This window comes from Triturus cristatus, chromosome 8 (genome assembly GCF_964204655.1).
Source record: "Triturus cristatus chromosome 8, aTriCri1.1, whole genome shotgun sequence".
Classification (NCBI taxonomy): Eukaryota; Metazoa; Chordata; class Amphibia; order Caudata; family Salamandridae; genus Triturus; species Triturus cristatus.
In genome coordinates, this window is record NC_140591.1 from 1342302777 (window position 1) to 1342327320 (window position 24544).

The 24544-nt window shown below is 47.3% G+C and overlaps 1 pseudogene; it reads left to right on the top strand.

The window, feature by feature from the left end:
- LOC146805757 (large ribosomal subunit protein eL32 pseudogene) overlaps nt 1–23718 on the top strand; it is an 84484-nt pseudogene extending 60766 nt beyond the window's left edge.
- Nucleotides 23719–24544: the final 826 nt, after the last annotated feature.

Here is a 24544-nt window from a genome sequence, read left to right on the forward strand (position 1 = left end):
CTATCCAGAATCCTTTGGGGTTATTTGCAGCATGACGAGCAGTGTCGCGACCCATTTACGTAAATTACTAATAGCTCATTCGAGCGACTTTGGCTGACGAGCCCGGTGTCTGCACCTGCGCGCCTTGGAAGGTATTTTACCTATATATATGGCAGTCATCGGCACCCCGCATACCTACCTGCTCCCTGCTGACGAGAGGCAATTACCTCGAAACACGTGTCCAGGGATGGCATTATATTTCTATATACTCGTGGCGTAGGCGTACTCACCGTAGCCACTACACTATCCAGAATCCTTTGGGGTTATTTGCAGCATGACGAGCAGTGTCGCGACCCATTTACGTAAATTACTAATAGCTCATTCGAGCGACTTTGGCTGACGAGCCCGGTGTCTGCACCTGCGCGCCTTGGAAGGTATTTTACCTATATATATGGCAGTCATCGGCACCCCGCATACCTACCTGCTCCCTGCTGACGAGAGGCAATTACCTCGAAACACGTGTCCAGGGATGGCATTATATTTCTATATACTCGTGGCGTAGGCGTACTCACCGTAGCCACTACACTATCCAGAATCCTTTGGGGTTATTTGCAGCATGACGAGCAGTGTCGCGACCCATTTACGTAAATTACTAATAGCTCATTCGAGCGACTTTGGCTGACGAGCCCGGTGTCTGCACCTGCGCGCCTTGGAAGGTATTTTACCTATATATATGGCAGTCATCGGCACCCCGCATACCTACCTGCTCCCTGCTGACGAGAGGCAATTACCTCGAAACACGTGTCCAGGGATGGCATTATATTTCTATATACTCGTGGCGTAGGCGTACTCACCGTAGCCACTACACTATCCAGAATCCTTTGGGGTTATTTCCAGCATGACGAGCAGTGTCGCGACCCATTTACGTAAATTACTAATAGCTCATTCGAGCGACTTTGGCTGACGAGCCCGGTGTCTGCACCTGCGCGCCTTGGAAGGTATTTTACCTATATATATGGCAGTCATCGGCACCCCGCATACCTACCTGCTCCCTGCTGACGAGAGGCAATTACCTCGAAACACGTGTCCAGGGATGGCATTATATTTCTATATACTCGTGGCGTAGGCGTACTCACCGTAGCCACTACACTATCCAGAATCCTTTGGGGTTATTTGCAGCATGACGAGCAGTGTCGCGACCCATTTACGTAAATTAATAATAGCTCATTCGAGCGACTTTGGCTGACGAGCCCGGTGTCTGCACCTGCGCGCCTTGGAAGGTATTTTACCTATATATATGGCAGTCATCGGCACCCCGCATACCTACCTGCTCCCTGCTGACGAGAGGCAATTACCTCGAAACACGTGTCCAGGGATGGCATTATATTTCTATATACTCGTGGCGTAGGCGTACTCACCGTAGCCACTACACTATCCAGAATCCTTTGGGGTTATTTGCAGCATGACGAGCAGTGTCGCGACCCATTTACGTAAATTACTAATAGCTCATTCGAGCGACTTTGGCTGACGAGCCCGGTGTCTGCACCTGCGCGCCTTGGAAGGTATTTTACCTATATATATGGCAGTCATCGGCACCCCGCATACCTACCTGCTCCCTGCTGACGAGAGGCAATTACCTCGAAACACGTGTCCAGGGATGGCATTATATTTCTATATACTCGTGGCGTAGGCGTACTCACCGTAGCCACTACACTATCCAGAATCCTTTGGGGTTATTTGCAGCATGACGAGCAGTGTCGAGACCCATTTACGTAAATTACTAATAGCTCATTCGAGCGACTTTGGCTGACGAGCCCGGTGTCTGCACCTGCGCGCCTTGGAAGGTATTTTACCTATATATATGGCAGTCATCGGCACCCCGCTTACCTACCTGCTCCCTGCTGACGAGAGGCAATTACCTCGAAACACGTGCCAGGGATGGCATTATATTTCTATATACTCGTGGCGTAGGCGTACTCACCGTAGCCACTACACTATCCAGAATCCTTTGGGGTTATTTGCAGCATGACGAGCAGTGTCGCGACCCATTTACGTAAATTACTAATAGCTCATTCGAGCGACTTTGGCTGACGAGCCCGGTGTCTGCACCTGCGCGCCTTGGAAGGTATTTTACCTATATATATGGCAGTCATCGGCACCCCGCATACCTACCTGCTCCCTGCTGACGAGAGGCAATTACCTCGAAACACGTGTCCAGGGATGGCATTATATTTCTATATACTCGTGGTGTAGGCATACTCACCGTAGCCACTACACTATCCAGAATCCTTTGGGGTTATTTGCAGCATGACGAGCAGTGTCGCGACCCATTTACGTAAATTACTAATAGCTCATTCGAGCGACTTTGGCTGACGAGCCGGGTGTCTGCACCTGCGCGCCTTGGAAGGTATTTTACCTATATATATGGCAGTCATCGTCACCCCGCATACCTACCTGCTCCCTGCTGACGAGAGGCAATTACCTCGAAACACGTGTCCAGGGATGGCATTATATTTCTATATACTCGTGGCGTAGGCGTACTCACCGTAGCCACTACACTATCCAGAATCCTTTGGGGTTATTTGCAGCATGACGAGCAGTGTCGCGACCCATTTACGTAAATTACTAATAGCTCATTCGAGCGACTTTGGCTGACGAGCCCGGTGTCTGCACCTGCGCGCCTTGGAAGGTATTTTACCTATATATATGGCAGTCATCGGCACCCCGCATACCTACCTGCTCCCTGCTGACGAGAGGCAATTACCTCGAAACACGTGTCCAGGGATGGCATTATATTTCTATATACTCGTGGCGTAGGCGTACTCACCGTAGCCACTACACTATCCAGAATCCTTTGGGGTTATTTGCAGCATGACGAGCAGTGTCGCGACCCATTTACGTAAATTACTAATAGCTCATTCGAGCGACTTTGGCTGACGAGCCCGGTGTCTGCACCTGCGCGCCTTGGAAGGTATTTTACCTATATATATGGCAGTCATCGGCACCCCGCATACCTACCTGCTCCCTGCTGACGAGAGGCAATTACCTCGAAACACGTGTCCAGGGATGGCATTATATTTCTATATACTCGTGGCGTAGGCGTACTCACCGTAGCCACTACACTATCCAGAATCCTTTGGGGTTATTTGCAGCATGACGAGCAGTGTCGCGACCCATTTACGTAAATTACTAATAGCTCATTCGAGCGACTTTGGCTGACGAGCCCGGTGTCTGCACCTGCGCGCCTTGGAAGGTATTTTACCTATATATATGGCAGTCATCGGCACCCCGCATACCTACCTGCTCCCTGCTGACGAGAGGCAATTACCTCGAAACACGTGTCCAGGGATGGCATTATATTTCTATATACTCGTGGCGTAGGCGTACTCACCGTAGCCACTACACTATCCAGAATCCTTTGGGGTTATTTGCAGCATGACGAGCAGTGTCGCGACCCATTTACGTAAATTACTAATAGCTCATTCGAGCGACTTTGGCTGACGAGCCCGGTGTCTGCACCTGTGCGCCTTGGAAGGTATTTTACCTATATATATGGCAGTCATCGGCACCCCGCATACCTACCTGCTCCCTGCTGACGAGAGGCAATTACCTCGAAACACGTGTCCCGGGATGGCATTATATTTCTATATACTCGTGGCGTAGGCGTACTCACCGTAGCCACTACACTATCCAGAATCCTTTGGGGTTATTTGCAGCATGACGAGCAGTGTCGCGACCCATTTACGTAAATTACTAATAGCTCATTCGAGCGACTTTGGCTGACGAGCCCGGTGTCTGCACCTGCGCGCCTTGGAAGGTATTTTACCTATATATATGGCAGTCATCGGCACCCCGCATACCTACCTGCTCCCTGCTGACGAGAGGCAATTACCTCGAAACACGTGTCCAGGGATGGCATTATATTTCTATATACTCGTGGCGTAGGCGTACTCACCGTAGCCACTACACTATCCAGAATCCTTTGGGGTTATTTGCAGCATGACGAGCAGTGTCGCGACCCATTTACGTAAATTACTAATAGCTCATTCGAGCGACTTTGGCTGACGAGCCCGGTGTCTGCACCTGCGCGCCTTGGAAGGTATTTTACCTATATATATGGCAGTCATCGGCACCCTGTTGTAAATTAAGGACAGAATGTGATTAAGCATTTACTGAAAACATTAGTGTTTCTCTTTTATCGTGTTTTCCTCACTATGTTGGCCGAAGTCCGGACTCCATTTTGTATTGACATGCTGCCACGTGTTCACCACGAGGAGAGTCCGACCTCTGTGTTAGTTGCTCTTGTAATCTGCCTAGCAACAGTTATAAATAGCTCTCTCTTGTCCGTCTGGCGCATGCCCAGACTTGACCACATCTGTTATAATTAGCTTTGCTTGACCATGTGTTTTCGCGGGCCCAAGGAGTGTGTTAGCTCCGCCCATGTATTGATTTGGTATCGAGAATGACCCTAAATGGTAATGTTCTTCAACTCTGTGGTATCCACCCACTCATGAGCCCCTCTGTTGTGTATAAAAGGGGACAATGTACGCAAGTTCTGTGTGCTACTCCTTGCAATACTGAAGAGTGTTGTGTGGATTGTAGGACCACCCTTAAGGGTTAATAAACGTTGTTTTTGTACTTTGCAGTTTCCTCGCCAACTTCCTTATAGATTTCGTTACAGAAGAGCGAACCCTTGTCTCTTGCGGGCCTAGCTGGGGCTTGTATTCATCAATTGGCGCCCGTCACGTGGGGCTCATCGGCGACTCGGATGCCCGAAGGACTGGTCGCGACGAAGGTGAGGAGTTTGGCCGGGGACGTGATCACTGCCAGCGGCGTCTTAGCCTTGGCATCCCGAGGTTTTTCTTCCTTCCCTTCCGAGCTGACCATCTGGGTGGCGCCGGTCATCGACTGAGACCTCTTCTGTCGGTCCTGCCGTGAGAGCCGTTTGGGCGATTGTGGAGCTTGGCAGTTGGAACCTGGACTCTTGATTGGTAAGAACCGTTGTACGGTACTTGCTCCGAGTTTTGAAGCCTGGTCTGGCTATTTGAGTTTGATTGATGGTGACTAGTCATATTTTGAATTTGTCTTTGTGAAAATATATGCGTTGCAACACATATAGGCAGGTAATGTGGAGAAATTTCTCCGGAGCTGTGTAAACTTTGAACGGCGCAACGATTATGTGCCATTTTTTTTTTTGATAATACTGCATATTTTGCATTATTCCTAGCATGCCTGCTTTTAGCGCACTTCGTAAGTGGTGCTGCTGTCTTGGGAACCGGTTGAACCTCGAGGAATCTGCTCCAGCTCCCCCAGAGGGGACTCCTAATAGGGATATGTACGTGAAGCATGGTCTTTCTTCCATAATGTACAGCACGTTATGGAGGAAATATACTAGGAAGGATCCTGAGTTGCGATGGCCTTTGTATGGATCGTTTGATATACGTAAGATTGAGTATGTGGAACAGTGTATGTGTAAGCGACGTGCTCGTCAGGATATGTTTGAGTGTGTGCGATTATGGGTGAAGGAAGTGCGTGAGCGAGAGAAACGTGAGAAAGCGCTGTTTGATAAGGAGCAACGAAAGAATGATCATATGCGAGCGCAGGAAGCGAAGCGTCGGGAGGACAAAGAGCAAACGGACAGACAAGAGAAAGAGCGTAGGCTACAAGTTTCGGGTCAATATGTTGTTCGTCAGCCGCTTTATCCTGTCCTTAATAATCCTGATGACGATTTTTATTTACTAGATCGCTCTCCGCCCCCTTATGTTGGCGCATCTGCTCCACGGCCGCAAGATTCTGGCCCGGCTCCGGGTAAGGTCGACACACGGTCCATGTTATCGGCCGAGTATATGGCTGAGCTTCGGAAACTTTCCCTTCGTGCACTTAAGGGCAAGATGTCTATGGAGGAGTTGTTCCATGCTTGGGGGTCGTGGCAAGATAGAGAGAGGGTGTATTTTCTGTCTCATTTTTCAGAAGAAGTAATTGCTGCTTTCCGAAAATATTCTAGTGTCCTTGAGCCTGCCGACGTGTCTTCGGATGCCGGAGCATTACGTAATGGTGTTTTTTCTCCCCCTAAGGCTTCTGAGGCGGCTCGGCGGCTGTTCGCTTTGCGGGACGAAGTGCTGGCCCTTAGAGAGAAAGCACGTCAACAAACGGAGGAGGAGAAGCAGTCGGATTCGTCTGCAGCAGGGGGCCACCCATCCGCCTCCCAGTCAGATAAGGATGACATAGTGCATGCTAAACCAATGCGAGAGGCGGCGCCTTTGTATGTTCCTCCTAAGGGAGCAGGGACTAGCTCGGATGTTAACTCCGCCGATGCAAGGGGATATTTTGTATATAATTGGGTTTATACTCCATGGCATAGGGCCGATGTTATGGCATTAAAGAATGCGCTGCCCGACCCCCGCAAGAATCCAGCGGCCTTCTATGAAGAAGTCGAGGGGGCCTTGAATTCTTGCATTATGACCTTAGCGGATATAGACCTATTCTTTGGCCTTATCCTACCGCCGGATACGTGGCGCTCTGTCCGGAAGGTAGATGATGCGGTTGCCTTCAAGGCCCGGTGGTCTGACCTTGAGGATGAGGATAGGGAACGAAAGCCCGCACAGAAACCCCCCCAGAATATTTTAGATCTCCCTGCGGCTATTGTGGCTAAGTTGAAGACGATTATCCCCCCTAAAAAGATTGACTGGAACATGTTAGCTGCATGTAAACAGAAAGTTGACGAGTCAGTCGCGGACTTCTTTACGCGCTTTGAGGAGACGTTTCATGATTTTAGTGGCCAGTCGCTTACTGACGACACGGGCCGCCACCTTTTCGCGGACAAATATGTGGCTAATCTGCTGCCGGCAGTTGCGGCCCGGTTAAAAGCGAGTGAGAGTTCTTGGTCCTCCGCGACACCGACGGCCCTTCTGACCATTGCTCAGTATTATGAGCGTCAGGAGCACGAGGCGAAGGGCCAGGAGGAGAAGAAATCGAAAGATCTTAAAACCAAAGTGATGTTAGCACAAGTATATGGCCCGCCCCGCCGGGGTAATAATAGTAGGGGAAGGGGTGGATCTTATGGTCCCCCTTCGGGCCGATCGGATTTGAATAGGAATCAGTGTGCGTATTGCAAGCAGTTGGGCCATTGGGCCAGGGATTGCCCAGCGTTGCGTGCTTCGCGTCAGGGGCACACTCCGGGTGGCCCGAGAGGTAGAGGGGGCTTCTCGAACTTTAGAGGGAATTCCAACGATAATGTCCGTTTCGATACCGCTGGACAGCACCGAGATAGCTCAAATGTTTTTGATCGCCAGCACCAGTATCATGTATCGGACATCGATCGCTCAGGATATCATGATTCTCAGCATGCATAGGAATGCGTAGGATGGGGGTCCGAATCAGTTGAGGTGCCGGTCGATCAGACGGGTCCTTATGTATCGGCTGAGGTTTTAGGTTCTACTGATCAGTTCCTAGTGGATACAGGAGCGACACGTAGTGCATTGTCTAGGTACTTGGTTCCGGGGGCTCCCCCATCTGGCTCAATAGTTACATCGGTAGGGTTTGACGGTACACTCTCCCGAAGCCCTCTTTCACAGCCCCTTGCATTTAAAGTTGATTGTTTTTCTGCGCCTTGTCCGTTTCTGCTTGCTCCGTACACACCGGATAACATTATGGGCCTTGATATGTTAAAGTACTTTAGGGCTACAATTCGTTGTTCCCCTGAGGGTGTGAGGGTGATTTTAAATGACAACTACCCCCGATCTGGGCGGATGTGTACAATCTCAGAGGATGCATTGTTGGCTACCCTCCCCCAAGCTTTATGGGCGACTTCGGACACAGATGTCGGACAAATGGTGATTCCTCCGGTCCACATTAGTGTCCAGGAGGGGGCGGTACTACCACGCCTCCCGCAGTATCGTATTTCCCAGGAGGGCGAGGAGGCTCTCATACAGATTGTGCAAGACCTGATCGCAGTGGGAGTAGTGGAAGAAGTTCCCTATAATATCTGTAACAGTCCGATTCTCCCAATTTTGAAAAAGGACACGGATGCAAAAGTCTATCGGTTTATAATTGATTTGAGGGAGGTAAACAAGATCGTGATACCTCAGTACCCGGTGGTTTCCGATATCACGACGTTGCTTACCTTGGTCCCGCCTACGGCGACCATGTTCTCAGTGATTGATTTGAAAAATGCCTTCTTTTCTATCCCCATTCACCCTGATAGCCGATTTCTTTTTGGGTTTACATTAAACAATCGATCTTATCGTTTTTGTAGAATTCCCCAAGGCTATACAGAAAGCCCTAGTATTTATAGTCAGGCTTTGAAGCGACAGTTGGATTCCTTTGTTTTACTTGAGGGGGTCGCCCTCATTCAATATGTCGATGACATCCTGTTGGCGGCTGACACCCTGGAGTTGTGCGAGAAAAGTACGATAGCCTTACTTTCCTTTTTAGCATCCCACAATCACAAGGTCTCTAGGAAGAAATTGCAATTCTGTAGACCAAAGGTGACTTATTTGGGTCACCTTTTGTCTAAGGAGGGGCGTGCACTCACACCAGATCGTATCCAAGTAATTTTGGACACATCAAGGCCATCCACGCAGAAGGATGTGCGTGCATTTTTGGGTCTTGTTTCTTTTTGTAGACAATGGATATTGGGGTTTTCACACATAGCTAAGCCATTACTAGCGCTCTTGACAAAAGACACGCCCATCCCGATCCCCTGGTCAGATGAGTGTGACGCTGCTTTTCAGCAATTGAGACAGGCCCTTTGTTCAGCACCAGTGTTAGGGACCCCTGATTATGCAAAACCCTTTTCGTTGTATGTGCATGAGAAAGATGGATGTGCATTATCAGTCTTAGTGCAGATGCACGGCGATAAGCAGCGCCCTTGTGCATACTTTTCGGCTGTACTTGATCCTGTCGCCCGAGCATTGCCGGGGTGTTTTCGCTCGGTTACGGCGACGGCTGTGTCAATACGGCAGAGTGAAGGAATTGTATTGTCCCATAAACTGTTGGTGTTAGTTCCCCACGCTGTTGATGCCCTGCTTAATCAAACAAAGACGCAGCATTTGACCAGTGCCCGTTTAACGGGATATGAGTTGACGCTTTTAGCTCCTCACATTACGTTAAAAAGGTGCGTGACATTAAACCCGGCCACATTGTTGCCATACCCCGAGACCCAGCCTGAGGCACAGAAAGCGCATGATTGTATTCTTGTGACTGAGGAACAAACAAAGGGTCGTATTGATCTCCAGGATACGCCCTTTTCAGATGTAGATGGAGAGTTGTGGGTGGATGGATCATGCCTGAAGCTACCAGATGGTACGACTTCAGCAGCATATGCAATTACCACGTTACAGACGATAGTGGAGACAGCACGCATACCACAGAAATCAGCTCAAGCAGCGGAACTGATAGCGTTAACACGAGCGTGTGAGCTTAGTACAGGATTGTGTGTGAATGTTTACACAGACAGCCGCTATGCCTTCGGAGTAGCGCACGATTTCGGCCTACTCTGGAAGGAGAGAGGGTTTCTAACGTCACATGGGGTGCAGATAATGCATGGGGAGTTAGTCCACAATCTTTTAACTGCATTGACATACCCAAAGAAAATTGCCATTGTTAAGTGTAGTGCCCATAGGAAAGTAGTTGATAAGGTTGGAGAAGGGAATGCGTTAGCGGATCGAGTAGCACGGGAGACTGCGATGCAGCCCGGTACTACTGCCATGTATGTAGTGAAGTCACAGGTGGAGAGATGGCATGATGCGAAGGAGGAAGTGCGAGAAATACAGAAGACCGCTTCTGACAAAGAACGGGAACAATGGGCTAGCGAAGGAGAACTGGATGACGAGGGTTGCTGGAGAAATAAGCAGATGGATAGATGGAAATTACCCACGGCTTTTGTACAACCTATGGTCCAGATGGCACATGGGCTAGCACATGTTGGAGCTTCCGCAATTGTGAAATTGCTTACCCAAGTCTGGGAGCATCCAGAGATTGCTAGCACGGCAAAGAGGGTGGTGCAGACCTGTATGATCTGTCTGAAGTATAACCCAGGGAAAGGCACGCGAACTCCAGCAGGAGGATTTGCGACACCCACTGCACCCTTTGAGGTTCTGCAGATGGATTACATCCAGCTTGAGCGCTGTAACAATTTGAAGTATGTTCTAGTAGTAGTTTGCGCCTTCAGTAAATGGGTCGAGGCGTACCCTGCGAAAGACAATACTGCAATGACTACAGCGAAGCTATTGCTGAAAGAGTTTTTCCCCCGATACGGCGTCTGTAGACTTCTGTGGAGTGATAATGGCCCTCACTTTGTAGCAGATGTTATAAAGTATGTCTTGAAGGGCCTAGGCATCACCCAGAAGTTCCACGCCGTGTTCCACCCTCAGTCTGCAGGACTAGTCGAGAAATATAATGGTACACTGAAGCTTAAGATCGCCAAAATTCAAGCTTCAACGTCTTTGACTTGGCCAGACGCTTTGCCACTGGCGTTATTGTCAATTAGGTCGGTGCCACACTCTCGAACCGGCCTTACACCCTATGAGATTGTATTTGGACGCCCAATGAACATTTGGGGTCCACCAAGGCCTAAGGCTGTGTATGATGTACCTTGTGTGATGATGAGTGATTATCTGGCACAGTTAACGGATAACTTGGTTTCTATTCATCAACAGGTCCGAGAGGCGCTCCCTGATCGGTCTACTGGCGAAGGACATGGTCTCCGGCCTGGAGATCATGTAATGATAAAGGTTTTCGACAGATCGAACAGTTTGGAGCCGAGATGGGTCGGACCTGAGCAAGTCCTTCTTGCAACGAGGACGGCAGTGCGAGTCTCGAACAGGAAGAATTGGATCCATTCCTTGCACTGTCGAAAGGTACCGCCCGGATTGGTGGGGTCTGCCGTGCTGACCGATCAACGAGACATCCTAGCAGCAGAGACAGGCCGTGCTGCAGAGCCAAACGACACTGAGGAGCTCTTTCCGGACCATACGACTTCTGGAGGAAGGCGATATCATCTGCGACCAAGGAAGTGAGGTTTCCAGTACCGGGACATACTGTCAGAACGGCCCTTGGGTTAGTGAAACGGAGAGCCAATGAGGCAAGGGGGGGGATCAGCCCTGCATTAGTGTAGCGACACCCGTCTTGGCCCGCTGGTGAAGAAATCAACCGCTGCCCAAGGGGAAGAGTTCTGACAGACTTTTTAGTTTCAGGAAGACATCAGGGTATTGTTTCTTTTGACATGGAGAAGAAGAAAATTTTTTGTGCGTTGGGGTTCATGCTAACGGTAGCTATCATTGGTATAACCACATGGTTTGTGGAGGAGGCAACTCCAGCCCGAGAGACACTTGTGTTGACGACTCCAATGCCTGCGGAGCACTACTTTTATACATTGCCATATCAAGAGTTGAAGCATCGACAATCCTATTTGAATAACACTTTCATTCAGATGCTGCATCACACCCACGTTGCTACAAATGCTACGAACTGTTGGATATGTGGGATGATGCCAGCCCATCAGAAGAAAGGAGGCACGCCATTCATACCACTTCCTTTCTCTCACAATGGCTCTTGTAGAGCATGGTACACTCTGTTGTTTGCCACTCGAAAACCGACAGTGGGACGATTGCTTTTCAGACTTAATAAAGAATGCCATCAGGACAAGAATGGATATCCACAAGCGAATGGGACAATTTGGGAATGGGAAGAGTACCGACCGGACAATGAATCCATCCCCTATATCTTCACGAACACCAGAGACACTGTGGGGAAGGATAAATTTGTAATCCAAGTAGCACAAGCCCAAGCGGACCTGTGCGTCCAGAGTGTGGGTTTTATCCCTGTCGGTGTCAGTGATTGTATAACTGTGTTAAACATTGATGGGTTAAATAACAGCACCTTCCTAGCATCCCATAATACCTATTTTGTATGTGGAAATAAAGGGTATTACCGTTTGCCGGCTGGGTGGTCTGGGGTATGCTATGTATCATTCCTATTACCTCCTGTATTCTTAGCACCTGCGTCATATCATAAGGATTTGAAATTGCTGAATAATGTGACTGTAAATAGATATAAACGTACTCTATCTATTGATGAGGTGGATCAAACAGATACCAGCTTGCAACAGTATATTGATTTTAATTTAGGACTGTTTTTCTTTGTTGGAGCCGCTCTGAATAGTAGGAAGATCCGAAGATTAACAAGAGTGGTAGAAGCTGTGACTAATCAGACTGCTGCTGCTCTTGGGAATCTTACGGAAGAATTACAGATTACCAGGATTGTTGCATTACAGAATCGTATGGTATTGGATGTGATGCTAGCTGATCGAGGAGGAGCCTGTAAAATTATTGGAAGTAGCTGCTGCGTGTTCATCCCTGATCATACGCCATCCGTTTATAATGCCATTAATAAACTGCACAAAATAGCAGCTGAAGTCCACACAGAAAACGGCACTTGGTCCTTTTCTGGATGGTTTTGGGCGTTGGTTACTGCCTGGGGTTGGAAGGTTCTAACTGGTCTCTGTATTATTGTAGTAATTCTGTTTCTTTTCTGTATGTGTATTCAATGTGGACCATTGTGCTGTTCCGTATGCATTTCATTCTGCATTCCAGATAAGAAAGCTATTGCCGATGTTGCCCGCCAGAAGGGTCTAGCTAAAGAGGTTAAAGGAATGATGATAATTGACATATACGATGATTATTCTTGGAAGCCAGATGTCTTCAGTAAATGCTGAAAGGGTCGTCTGTTGTAAATTAAGGACAGAATGTGATTAAGCATTTACTGAAAACATTAGTGTTTCCCTTTTATCGTGTTTTCCTCACTATGTTGGCCGAAGTCCGGACTCCATTTTGTATTGACATGCTGCCACGTGTTCACCACGAGGAGAGTCCGACCTCTGTGTTAGTTGCTCTTGTAATCTGCCTAGCAACAGTTATAAATAGCTCTCTCTTGTCCGTCTGGCGCATGCCCAGACTTGACCACATCTGTTATAATTAGCTTTGCTTGACCATGTGTTTTCGCGGGCCCAAGGAGTGTGTTAGCTCCGCCCATGTATTGATTTGGTATCGAGAATGACCCTAAATGGTAATGTTCTTCAACTCTGTGGTATCCACCCACTCATGAGCCCCTCTGTTGTGTATAAAAGGGGACAATGTACGCAAGTTCTGTGTGCTACTCCTTGCAATACTGAAGAGTGTTGTGTGGATTGTAGGACCACCCTTAAGGGTTAATAAACGTTGTTTTTGTACTTTGCAGTTTCCGTGCCAACTTCCTTATAGATTTCGTTACAGAAGAGCGAACCCTTGTCTCTTGCGGGCCTAGCTGGGGCTTGTATTCATCAACCCCGCATACCTACCTGCTCCCTGCTGACGAGAGGCAATTACCTCGAAACACGTGTCCAGGGATGGCATTATATTTCTATATATTCGTGGCGTAGGCGTACTCACCGTAGCCACTACACTATCCAGAATCCTTTGGGGTTATTTGCAGCATGATGAGCAGTGTCGCGACCCATTTACGTAAATTACTAATAGCTCATTCGAGCGACTTTGGCTGACGAGCCCGGTGTCTGCACCTGCGCGCCTTGGAAGGTATTTTACCTATATATATGGCAGTCATCGGCACCCCGCATACCTACCTGCTCCCTGCTGACGAGAGGCAATTACCTCGAAACACGTGTCCAGGGATGGCATTATATTTCTATATACTCGTGGCGTAGGCGTACTCACCGTAGCCAATACACTATCCAGAATCCTTTGGGGTTATTTGCAGCATGACGAGCAGTGTCGCGACCCATTTACGTAAATTACTAATAGCTCATTCGAGCGACTTTGGCTGACGAGCCCGGTGTCTGCACCTGCGCGCCTTGGAAGGTATTTTACCTATATATATGGCAGTCATCGGCACCCCGCATACCTACCTGCTCCCTGCTGACGAGAGGCAATTACCTCGAAACACGTGTCCAGGGATGGCATTATACTTCTATATACTCGTGGCGTAGGCGTACTCACCGTAGCCACTACACTATCCAGAATCCTTTGGGGTTATTTGCAGCATGACGAGCAGTGTCGCGACCCATTTACGTAAATTACTAATAGCTCATTCGAGCGACTTTGGCTGACGAGCCCGGTGTCTGCACCTGCGCGCCTTGGAAGGTATTTTACCTATATATATGGCAGTCATCGGCACCCCGCATACCTACCTGCTCCCTGCTGACGAGAGGCAATTACCTTGAAACACGTGTCCAGGGATGGCATTATATTTCTATATACTCGTGGCGTAGGCGTACTCACCGTAGCCACTACACTATCCAGAATCCTTTGGGGTTATTTGCAGCATGACGAGCAGTGTCGCGACCCATTTACGTAAATTACTAATAGCTCATTCGAGCGACTTTGGCTGACGAGCCCGGTGTCTGCACCTGCGCGCCTTGGAAGGTATTTTACCTATATATATGGCAGTCATCGGCACCCCGCATACCTACCTGCTCCCTGCTGACGAGAGGCAATTACCTCGAAACACGTGTCCAGGGATGGCATTATATTTCTATATACTCGTGGCGTAGGCGTACTCACCGTAGCCACTACACTATCCAGAATCCTTTGGGGTTATTTGCAGCATGACGAGCAGTGTCGCGACCCATTTACGTAAATTACTAATAGCTCATTCGAGCGACTTTGGCTGACGAGCCCGGTGTCTGCACCTGCGCGCCTTGGAAGGTATTTTACCTATATATATGGCAGTCATCGGCACCCCGCATACCTACCTGCTCCCTGCTGACGAGAGGCAATTACCTCGAAACACGTGTCCAGGGATGGCATTATATTTCTATATACTCGTGGCATAGGCGTACTCACCGTAGCCACTACACTATCCAGAATCCTTTGGGGTTATTTGCAGCATGACGAGCAGTGTCGCGACCCATTTACGTAAATTACTAATAGCTCATTCGAGCGACTTTGGCTGATGAGCCCGGTGTCTGCACCTGCGCGCCTTGGAAGGTATTTTACCTATATATATGGCAGTCATCGGCACCCCGCATACCTACCTGCTCCCTGCTGACTAGAGGCAATTACCTCGAAACACGTGTCCAGGGATAGCATTATATTTCTATATATTCGTGGCGTAGGCGTACTCACCGTAGCCACTACACTATCCAGAATCCTTTGGGGTTATTTGCAGCATGATGAGCAGTGTCGCGACCCATTTACGTAAATTACTAATAGCTCATTCGAGCGACTTTGGCTGACGAGCCCGGTGTCTGCACCTGCGCGCCTTGGAAGGTATTTTACCTATATATATGGCAGTCATCGGCACCCCGCATACCTACCTGCTCCCTGCTGACGAGAGGCAATTACCTCGAAACACGTGTCCAGGGATGGCATTATATTTCTATATACTCGTGGCGTAGGCGTACTCACCGTAGCCAATACACTATCCAGAATCCTTTGGGGTTATTTGCAGCATGACGAGCAGTGTCGCGACCCATTTACGTAAATTACTAATAGCTCATTCGAGCGACTTTGGCTGACGAGCCCGGTGTCTGCACCTGCGCGCCTTGGAAGGTATTTTACCTATATATATGGCAGTCATCGGCACCCCGCATACCTACCTGCTCCCTGCTGACGAGAGGCAATTACCTCAAAACACGTGTCCAGGGATGGCATTATATTTCTATATACTCGTGGCGTAGGCGTACTCACCGTAGCCACTACACTATCCAGAATCCTTTGGGGTTATTTGCAGCATGACGAGCAGTGTCGCGACCCATTTACGTAAATTACTAATAGCTCATTCGAGCGACTTTGGCTGACGAGCCCGGTGTCTGCACCTGCGCGCCTTGGAAGGTATTTTACCTATATATATGGCAGTCATCGGCACCCCGCATACCTACCTGCTCCCTGCTGACGAGAGGCAATTACCTTGAAACACGTGTCCAGGGATGGCATTATATTTCTATATACTCGTGGCGTAGGCGTACTCACCGTAGCCACTACACTATCCAGAATCCTTTGGGGTTATTTGCAGCATGACGAGCAGTGTCGCGACCCATTTACGTAAATTACTAATAGCTCATTCGAGCGACTTTGGCTGACGAGCCCGGTGTCTGCACCTGCGCGCCTTGGAAGGTATTTTACCTATATATATGGCAGTCATCGGCACCCCGCATACCTACCTGCTCCCTGCTGACGAGAGGCAATTACCTCGAAACACGTGTCCAGGGATGGCATTATATTTCTATATACTCGTGGCGTAGGCGTACTCACCGTAGCCACTACACTATCCAGAATCCTTTGGGGTTATTTGCAGCATGACGAGCAGTGTCGCGACCCATTTACGTAAATTACTAATAGCTCATTCGAGCGACTTTGGCTGACGAGCCCGGTGTCTGCACCTGCGCGCCTTGGAAGGTATTTTACCTATATATATGGCAGTCATCGGCACCCCGCATACCTACCTGCTCCCTGCTGACGAGAGGCAATTACCTCGAAACACGTGTCCAGGGATGGCATTATATTTCTATATACTCGTGGCATAGGCGTACTCACCGTAGCCACTACACTATCCAGAATCCTTTGGGGTTATTTGCAGCATGACGAGCAGTGTCGCGACCCATTTACGTAAATTACTAATAGCTCATTCGAGCGACTTTGGCTGACGAGCCCGGTGTCTGCACCTGCGCGCCTTGGAAGGTATTTTACCTATATATATGGCAGTCATCGGCACCCCGCATACCTACCTGCTCCCTGCTGACTAGAGGCAATTACCTCGAAACACGTGTCCAGGGATAGCATTATATTTCTATATACTCGTGGCGTAGGCGTACTCACCGTAGCCACTACACTATCCAGAATCCTTTGGGGTTATTTGCAGCATGACGAGGAGTGTCGCGACCCATTTACGTAAATTACTAATAGCTCATTCGAGCGACTTTGGCTGACAAGCCCGGTGTCTGCACCTGCGCGCCTTGGAAGGTATTTTACCTATATATATGGCAGTCATCGGCACCCCGCATACCTACCTGCTCCCTGCTGACGAGAGGCAATTACCTCGAAACACGTGTCCAGGGATGGCATTATATTTCTATATACTCGTGGCGTAGGCGTACTCACCGTAGCCACTACACTATCCAGAATCCTTTGGGGTTATTTGCAGCATGACGAGCAGTGTCGCGACCCATTTACGTAAATTACTAATAGCTCATTCGAGCGACTTTGGCTGACGAGCCCGGTGTCTGCACCTGCGCGCCTTGGAAGGTATTTTACCTATATATATGGCAGTCATCGGCACCCCGCATACCTACCTGCTCCCTGCTGACGAGAGGCAATTACCTCGAAACACGTGTCCAGGGATGGCATTATATTTCTATATACTCGTGGCGTAGGCGTACTCACCGTAGCCACTACACTATCCAGAATCCTTTGGGGTTATTTGCAGCATGACGAGCAGTGTCGCGACCCATTTACGTAAATTACTAATAGCTCATTCGAGCGACTTTGGCTGACGAGCCCGGTGTCTGCACCTGCGCGCCTTGGAAGGTATTTTACCTATATATATGGCAGTCATCGGCACCCCGCATACCTACCTGCTCCCTGCTGACGAGAGGCAATTACCTCGAAACACGTGTCCAGGGATGGCATTATATTTCTATATACTCGTGGCGTAGGCGTACTCACCGTAGCCACTACACTATCCAGAATCCTTTGGGGTTATTTGCAGCATGACGAGCAGTGTCGCGACCCATTTACGTAAATTATAAAATCAAGCAATACAGGCTGACTTAGGGGAAGTTGAGGCTCTAGTGACAGTCTTCGCTCTGTAAGAGTGATTTCATGGATAAGGGCTGACTCTGCCCGTAACAGAAAGGCATCCAATGTCCCCACCACTCCCTGGCCCGTTAATGATTTTCGTGTGCTCAATATTTTCCGTGCCATTTTCCTATATTGGCAGTCGTAGCAGCAGCAGTCTATGACATATTTGATAATATGCACCAGCACAATTAAGATTAGACCCTCGGGCCCTAGTACCTTAGTCCCAGTTTTTCAAATTAACATCCATGTAAGTCTGTAATGCAAGATGGAAATAATATAGCCCTGCCTGGCCTCTTTCGGTATCAGATGGCTCGGACAGGCCCACCCTTTGCCCGGGCTTCGCCCAGGGATGGCCAGGCCACGTCCGCGCTGCGGGACCCCTGCCATTGATTTTAGCGCCTCTTGGCGTGTCTGGCGTGATGCGCGTGCCATCAGGAATGCTGGGAAATGGAGTCCGCTTTCCACGCGGTTCCCCACCAGGCAAGAAACCGGGTCCTCACAGCAGTGGTGGCAGTGGCGTTAGTATCAAGCCCAGGTAGGATCAGAATTGCGGTGGAGCAGCAATGCGAAGACAGGAACAAGGGGGGTGGCCCGGCCCTGCCTCTTTCTGTCACTGACGGGCATGGATGGGCCCACCCTTGGCCCGGGCTTTGCCCAGGCGCGTCCCGCGCTGCAGGGGTGAGGCAGCGCTTTTAAGCGACTGCAGTGGAAAGAGAGGTTGCTCCCTGGGACTTGTAGTCCTGGCGGTATGGTTGCAGTCTCAGTAGGAGTCAGTGCCGGGGGCAAGTAGCAGGAGATGGACCCTGCGACTGGAGTCCCACCAGGGTGCTGGAGATTGATGATGAATGCCCCCAATAACGGCCTGTTTATTTCCCAGGAAAACGTGTGTTCCGCGCCGCAGGGGGTGAGGCAGTGCTTTTAAGTGTGATGCAAGCACCTCCCTCTCAGCAGCGGCTGCGGTGGAAAGAGAGGTTGCTCCCTGGGACTTGTAGTCCTGGCGGTATGGTTGCCATCCCAGTAGGAGTCAGTGCAGGGGGCAAGTAGCAGGAGATGTACCCTGGGACTGGAGTCCCACCAGGGTGCTTGAGCTTGATGATGAATGCCCCCAATAGTGGCCTGTTCATGACCCGTCAAAGTGCACCTCCCGCGCCGCGGGGGGGGAGGCAGCGCTTTTAAGCAGCTGCGGTGGAAAGAGAGATTGCTACCTGGGACTTGTAGTCCTGGCGGTATGGTTGCCTTCTCAGTAGGAGTCAATGCAGGGGGCAAGTAGCAGGAGATAGACCCTGGGACTGGGACTGGAGTCCCACCAGGGTGCTGGAGCTTGATGATGAATGCCCCCAATAGCGTCCCAACAAAGCGCACGTCCCTTTTTTGTTAAACTCACACCACTGTTTCTTCTCTCTTGGTCACTGTGCTCCTGTGGGGTCGTACTTGTTAAGAGAATGACTGTAAACAGCTACTATAAACAGCCATTGGCAATCAGTATGAAAATCCCCCAACCAAACTTTAAGGACTGCTTCCAAGCGTGGCGGGATGACTGCAACAAAGGCTTCTTGCCATACGGTCTTCCGGGGAATTTAATCTGCTCCTACAAGTTTCTCGATGTTCATCAGATCATGCAAAGCCGGCCTTGAGTCAGAGAGCCATGAAGGGGGGGCTCAGTCCAGCCTTCTCCAGTCCCTGATGGGCACGGACGGGCCGACACACATCCCTGTATTTTATTCAATAACGTAATGAGTTTTATGAGGCACTGTACATCTCTTAAATGTGCTATAGTGGATATGTCTTTGGGTTTTGCTGTCTTCAATGGATCAGGTAGCTGGATGGTGGCCACCATCTTCAGGCAGAGAGGTTCAGTTCATGCAGATATTTTGGGCCCTTGTCCTATTAGGCCTTGTAAATGTTGTATCAGACCTTGAATTTGATCCTCGCTTTAATGGAAAGCCAGGGGCATCCTTCAGGGCACTCTCAGTTTGGTTGTCTTAGTGGATTTTTTGGAACAATCTGGATGCCTGGTTTTGTGTTCCATGCATGCTGCGATTACTTTCCTGGGTGACTCTCTACATTATGTTGCAGTAATCCCTTAAATCAATCAATCAATTAATCAATCAATCAATCACTCAAACATGATTTGATTAATGCTGCTAATCATCTGCAAGGATATCGCATGATTTAAGCATCAGATAATATTGGACAGATCATCTTGGTGATGGTCTAACTGAATGTGGATTTGCATATCATCCATATACATTTGGAAAAATACTACATAGTGGTGTAATTACTGAACTAGGAGCAGCAAACAGGAGAGCGATGATACTTCAAGAATGCTGCTAGGACCCAAGTGCAAGGACACTTCACAGGACTGGATCCGACATTTTTGCTGTGGTAGGAAAGGAAAGATCTAATCCAAGATATGGCAGTTCCAGATCTTTTTGCTCACTTTTCCAGTCTTTACACCTACATACTGTGGGGTCAGCAACATCATAAAATTCATAGAGGTCAACTATGAGTGCTCTCTTCTAGTCTTCATGTACGTAAATGGGAAGAGTTGCTCTGTTGTGATAACTATTACTTTTTCAGTATGCATGGAGGGTCTGAATATGGGTTTATGGTCATGGAAGAACTTATTTCCTTGATGTAATTCAAGATTTATCTTGTCACCTCTTGTTCCATGCTCTTGCCAGAAAATGTACTGTTGGAGACTGGGTGCTAGTTAGACAGGATCTAAGAGGTCTTTGGTCATTTTCTTATTGAGAGCATAATTCAGAAGTCCAGGCACAAGTCTAGATCAGAAGTAGGAACTTTTCACAATGGAAATGGCCATTGCCATAGAAAAGGGGCAATTGTTTGAAACAGGAAGCTGAACCTGTGGAGGAATTTGAGGCTGTAATCTTGGTTGGAATGATTATAGCCTGTACAGTATCTAGTAGTTGACATTAGAAAGGGCAGACTATAATAGTGGAGGGCCATAGTTGGGATGAGAGGTAGCTCAGGAGTTACGGATAATGATTTACACATTTTTAGATATTGGTTGCCTTTTAAGGTATCAGTGTTAGATTGTTCATGGTAAAATGTGATGTGTTCCGTGGTTTTCTTTGGTGCCTACTTGATACAAGTGGTGATGTAGGAGGTTTGTCTCTCTTATTTGCTCTATTCTTGTCCCTGTGGTGAATCTCATAATTGAATTTATCTCTTTCAGACTTGTGATATTAGTGAAAAAGGTTTCAATCGGCTCATTTCAATTCTGCTAGCAGAGAACTAAAAGTTTTTGGGGTTTCCTTAATGCCTAGTTTGGATTATTGCAGTTGCTGGCCGTGGTTTGTCTAGGACATTATTTCTAGTACAGTTCAGGCCATCAAACAAGGTTTCTTTTGAGTTATAATGTTTGTTCAATTTGCTCAATCTTTAGGCAATTCAAAATTTACATAGTTATATACATAAGGTATATCATAGAGAAATTAAGTGGCAGGGTTGTTATTGTGACGTGTGCATTAAGTTGCAAAGCATATCAATAAGAAAGAATGATTGGTACAAATGTGTGATTGTACCTTTACATTTGATGATTCAAGTTTATTGGCGTACATGATATCTAGGGTGTGTCTATTTTTGTATGTGGGGTCAATTACCTTAATTGTAACGCCAATTAACTGCATATTCTAGAGGAAGTCTGCATGGAGTTTTGTGCCTGTTTTGCCCCATGGGTTGAGGTTGACCAATCTCAAGATTTTATTGCCTATCCATTATAGATGGAATGCCATTTCGAGAAACTCTTTCGTGAATTTATGGGTGGTGGACCACTTCTATGATGAGGAAGTGTTTGCATCTGATGCAACAGCAGAAGGTTCAACAGTCAAATAATGTTTAGGCTATGTTGGGGATGTTTTTGCAGGTTTGGTAATTCTGGTAAGCAGCAGCTAACCAACCCCATCTTTTGCCCTTCATATGTTTCCAGAGAATGGTATTACTTGAGAAAAGCAACTAATTGAATTCAGGCAATGAGGTACCATCTAACCATGTTTTGGTGAAGCCACCTTTGGGATAGGTGGAATTGGAGAGAAGGTTGCGGCATCCAGCACATGCCTCAAGGCTGAGCAAGATTTCATGAGGCTCTTTTTTATGTAAGGGCTTAAAGTATAAGAGTGGTAGAATATACTTGGTTCTTTAGGTGCTTGTGGAAGGGTGTTCTTATACTAAGGCAGTCTATACTGAGTATCATGAAGAGGGGTTGTAGCATCAGACATGAGACATGAGATGGAAGATTTATCATGATCAGCTATGCCTCAGATAATGAGTTGCTCTGACCAGAGAAGGTGGTATAATCTTACATGAGATTCAGTGGTGAGAGGCTTTAAAAAAAAAGGTTTGGTGGGAGAGGTGACTTCTGTTTGAAAAATTTGAGATATTGGAAAATTAATCAATGGACAGGAAATTTCATCAATAGGCTGGATCATGATTATCAATTGTTCGTTGTTGATGGTGAGTCTGTTGTAATACTCATAAGAGATTATGATATCCCCTTGGCAAGCACCATGAATTTTGGAGACTGAAATGAATGTACATAGCCAAACATCCTGAATGTGTGTGAAGAATAGGCTGTCTGCTTTAACAACTCCTGCATTTGAGCTTGTGCAGATATCTTTAAGGGGCAATGTTAGGTTTGGTGTCAAAGTGACATTTATAGACTTATCCTTGTGCTTTTCGGTGTTGGAGTTGGTGGGTAGTTAAAGAAAAAAACGACAGAGTATGTTGGTCATGGCCCTTTTGGCTTTCTCATACTGCAGTAGTACACCCTCTGAATCCATTGTGGTTGATAGGCTTCAGAGGGAGTTCGTGGCATGGGACAATAGAGCATCAGCAATGCATGGAATAACAGAGCACGGTAGATCTACAAAATTGTACTACATGATAAACAAAAATTAATAGCATTCCCAAGATGGACAAATGCAACACCTTCAACTAATAGTCAGGTATTACTGTGTAACATGTAGCTTCATTTTTCCCCTTGTAAGCATGGACCTACAAGTCACTGTGTGTGGTGCTGATGGAAAAATAACCTCTAGTTGCTCATCAAAATCCAGTGCCATTGTAAATAAGTTCATTGGGTTGAGTGCAGGCCAGAGCTGTGTGGCTGTAAACTAGAAGAGCAATGCAAGGAAGATAGGTCAGTGGGTTTCATATTCAATGTCAATATCTGTTTCAAACATTCAGTTAAGATCCTAACATCTGGGAAATTCCTCTATGCTCTATAAGTCAGTGCGCCCACTGCCAATATCTTTATGCAGTGTGCAGGACAAGGATATGAATCCTTGTGATACCAACTTAGCCCTATGAGAAACAATAAAAGATAACTGATTTATTTGGTTCAGAAATCAGTCTGGTATTTTTAGTGTGTTCACATTGCAATCGCATGTCTATAGGCAACTTTAAAATAAATGTCTTGTTTTATTCAGTGTTTGTTACACTTTCTGTCTCAGTTATTGCACTACTACTCTTCCTTTGGCCCCTCTGTGGAGTAGGCGGACATTTTTGAGCCACAATCACGGCTGCCTTAAGACCTCTTGTCAAACCGAAGATTCTTAAGAAAAGAACCAAGAAGTTCATTCGTCAACAGTCTGATCGTTATGTCAAGATTAAGCGTAACTGGCGCAAGCCACAAGGTATTGATAACAGAGTGCGCAGGAGGTTTAAGGGCCAGATCCTGATGCCCAACATTGTTTATGGTAGTGATAAAAGGACCAAGCACATGTTACCATCAGGATTCCGAAAGTTTCTGGTACACAACGTGAAGGAGCTGGTGGTACTAATGATGAGTAACAAGTCCTTCTGTGCTGAGATCGCCCACAATGTTTCATCTAAAAACCGCAAGACCATTGTAGAGAGGGCAACCCAGCTAGCCATCAAACTCACAAATTCAAATGCCAGATTGCACAGCGAGGAGAACGCGTAGACTGCTCTTACTTAACAGATTGGTATTTTATTGAATTTACAAAGATGGAGGACTATGTAAGTTATTCTACAATTTGAACTTGTGAGCTGCATTTTAGAAAATATGCATGCATCTCAGCTATCACATTAAGGCAATGAATTATCATACCTATATCTATTTAAATATCTGTCCATAAAAGCTGTGGTCCCAAGAAATATAAACTGTGATTGAACTTTCTTTTGAAAGTTGCAAAATGTTTGAAAAAATATCTTTTGAAAAGTCAGAACAGTAAATATGACATGTTTTAATTAAAATACACCTGAGAGTGAATTAATAGACCTTCCAATAGATCTTCCAGTGAGAGCAATGACAGCTGTGTATTATCTCTCTATTATGTTTTAATTATCATAGGTACATCATTAACTATTGTAATAAAACCTTGCTATCTACAGCAAGCAATGTCATCTAATTTCCAGACAGAAGACTTTCAATTTGTCTATCATCTATTCCTATAAATGATAGTTAAATTCTTGCTTGTTTTGCGCTGTATCACTACATGCTCATCTTCATGCTATTCTTTGAGTTTTCATTAACTGTGTAAAAAAGTGTAAGAGCTGTCGTGCAGCAGCCTTGTTACTCTGGACCCTACTCCAAGCCACATAGCAAAGCTCGCATAAACCAAAACGTCAGTAAATTATAGGAAAAGTCCAGCACACTGCAGAAGCTTTTATCTCCTTCCTTTTCACCCTGAACATCTGTTCTCCACTTCTGTTCCCTGACCAGTACATCTGTGGTCCATCATACACTTGGTTTTTTGGCCCTGAACATGCAATCTCCCACATGCGCA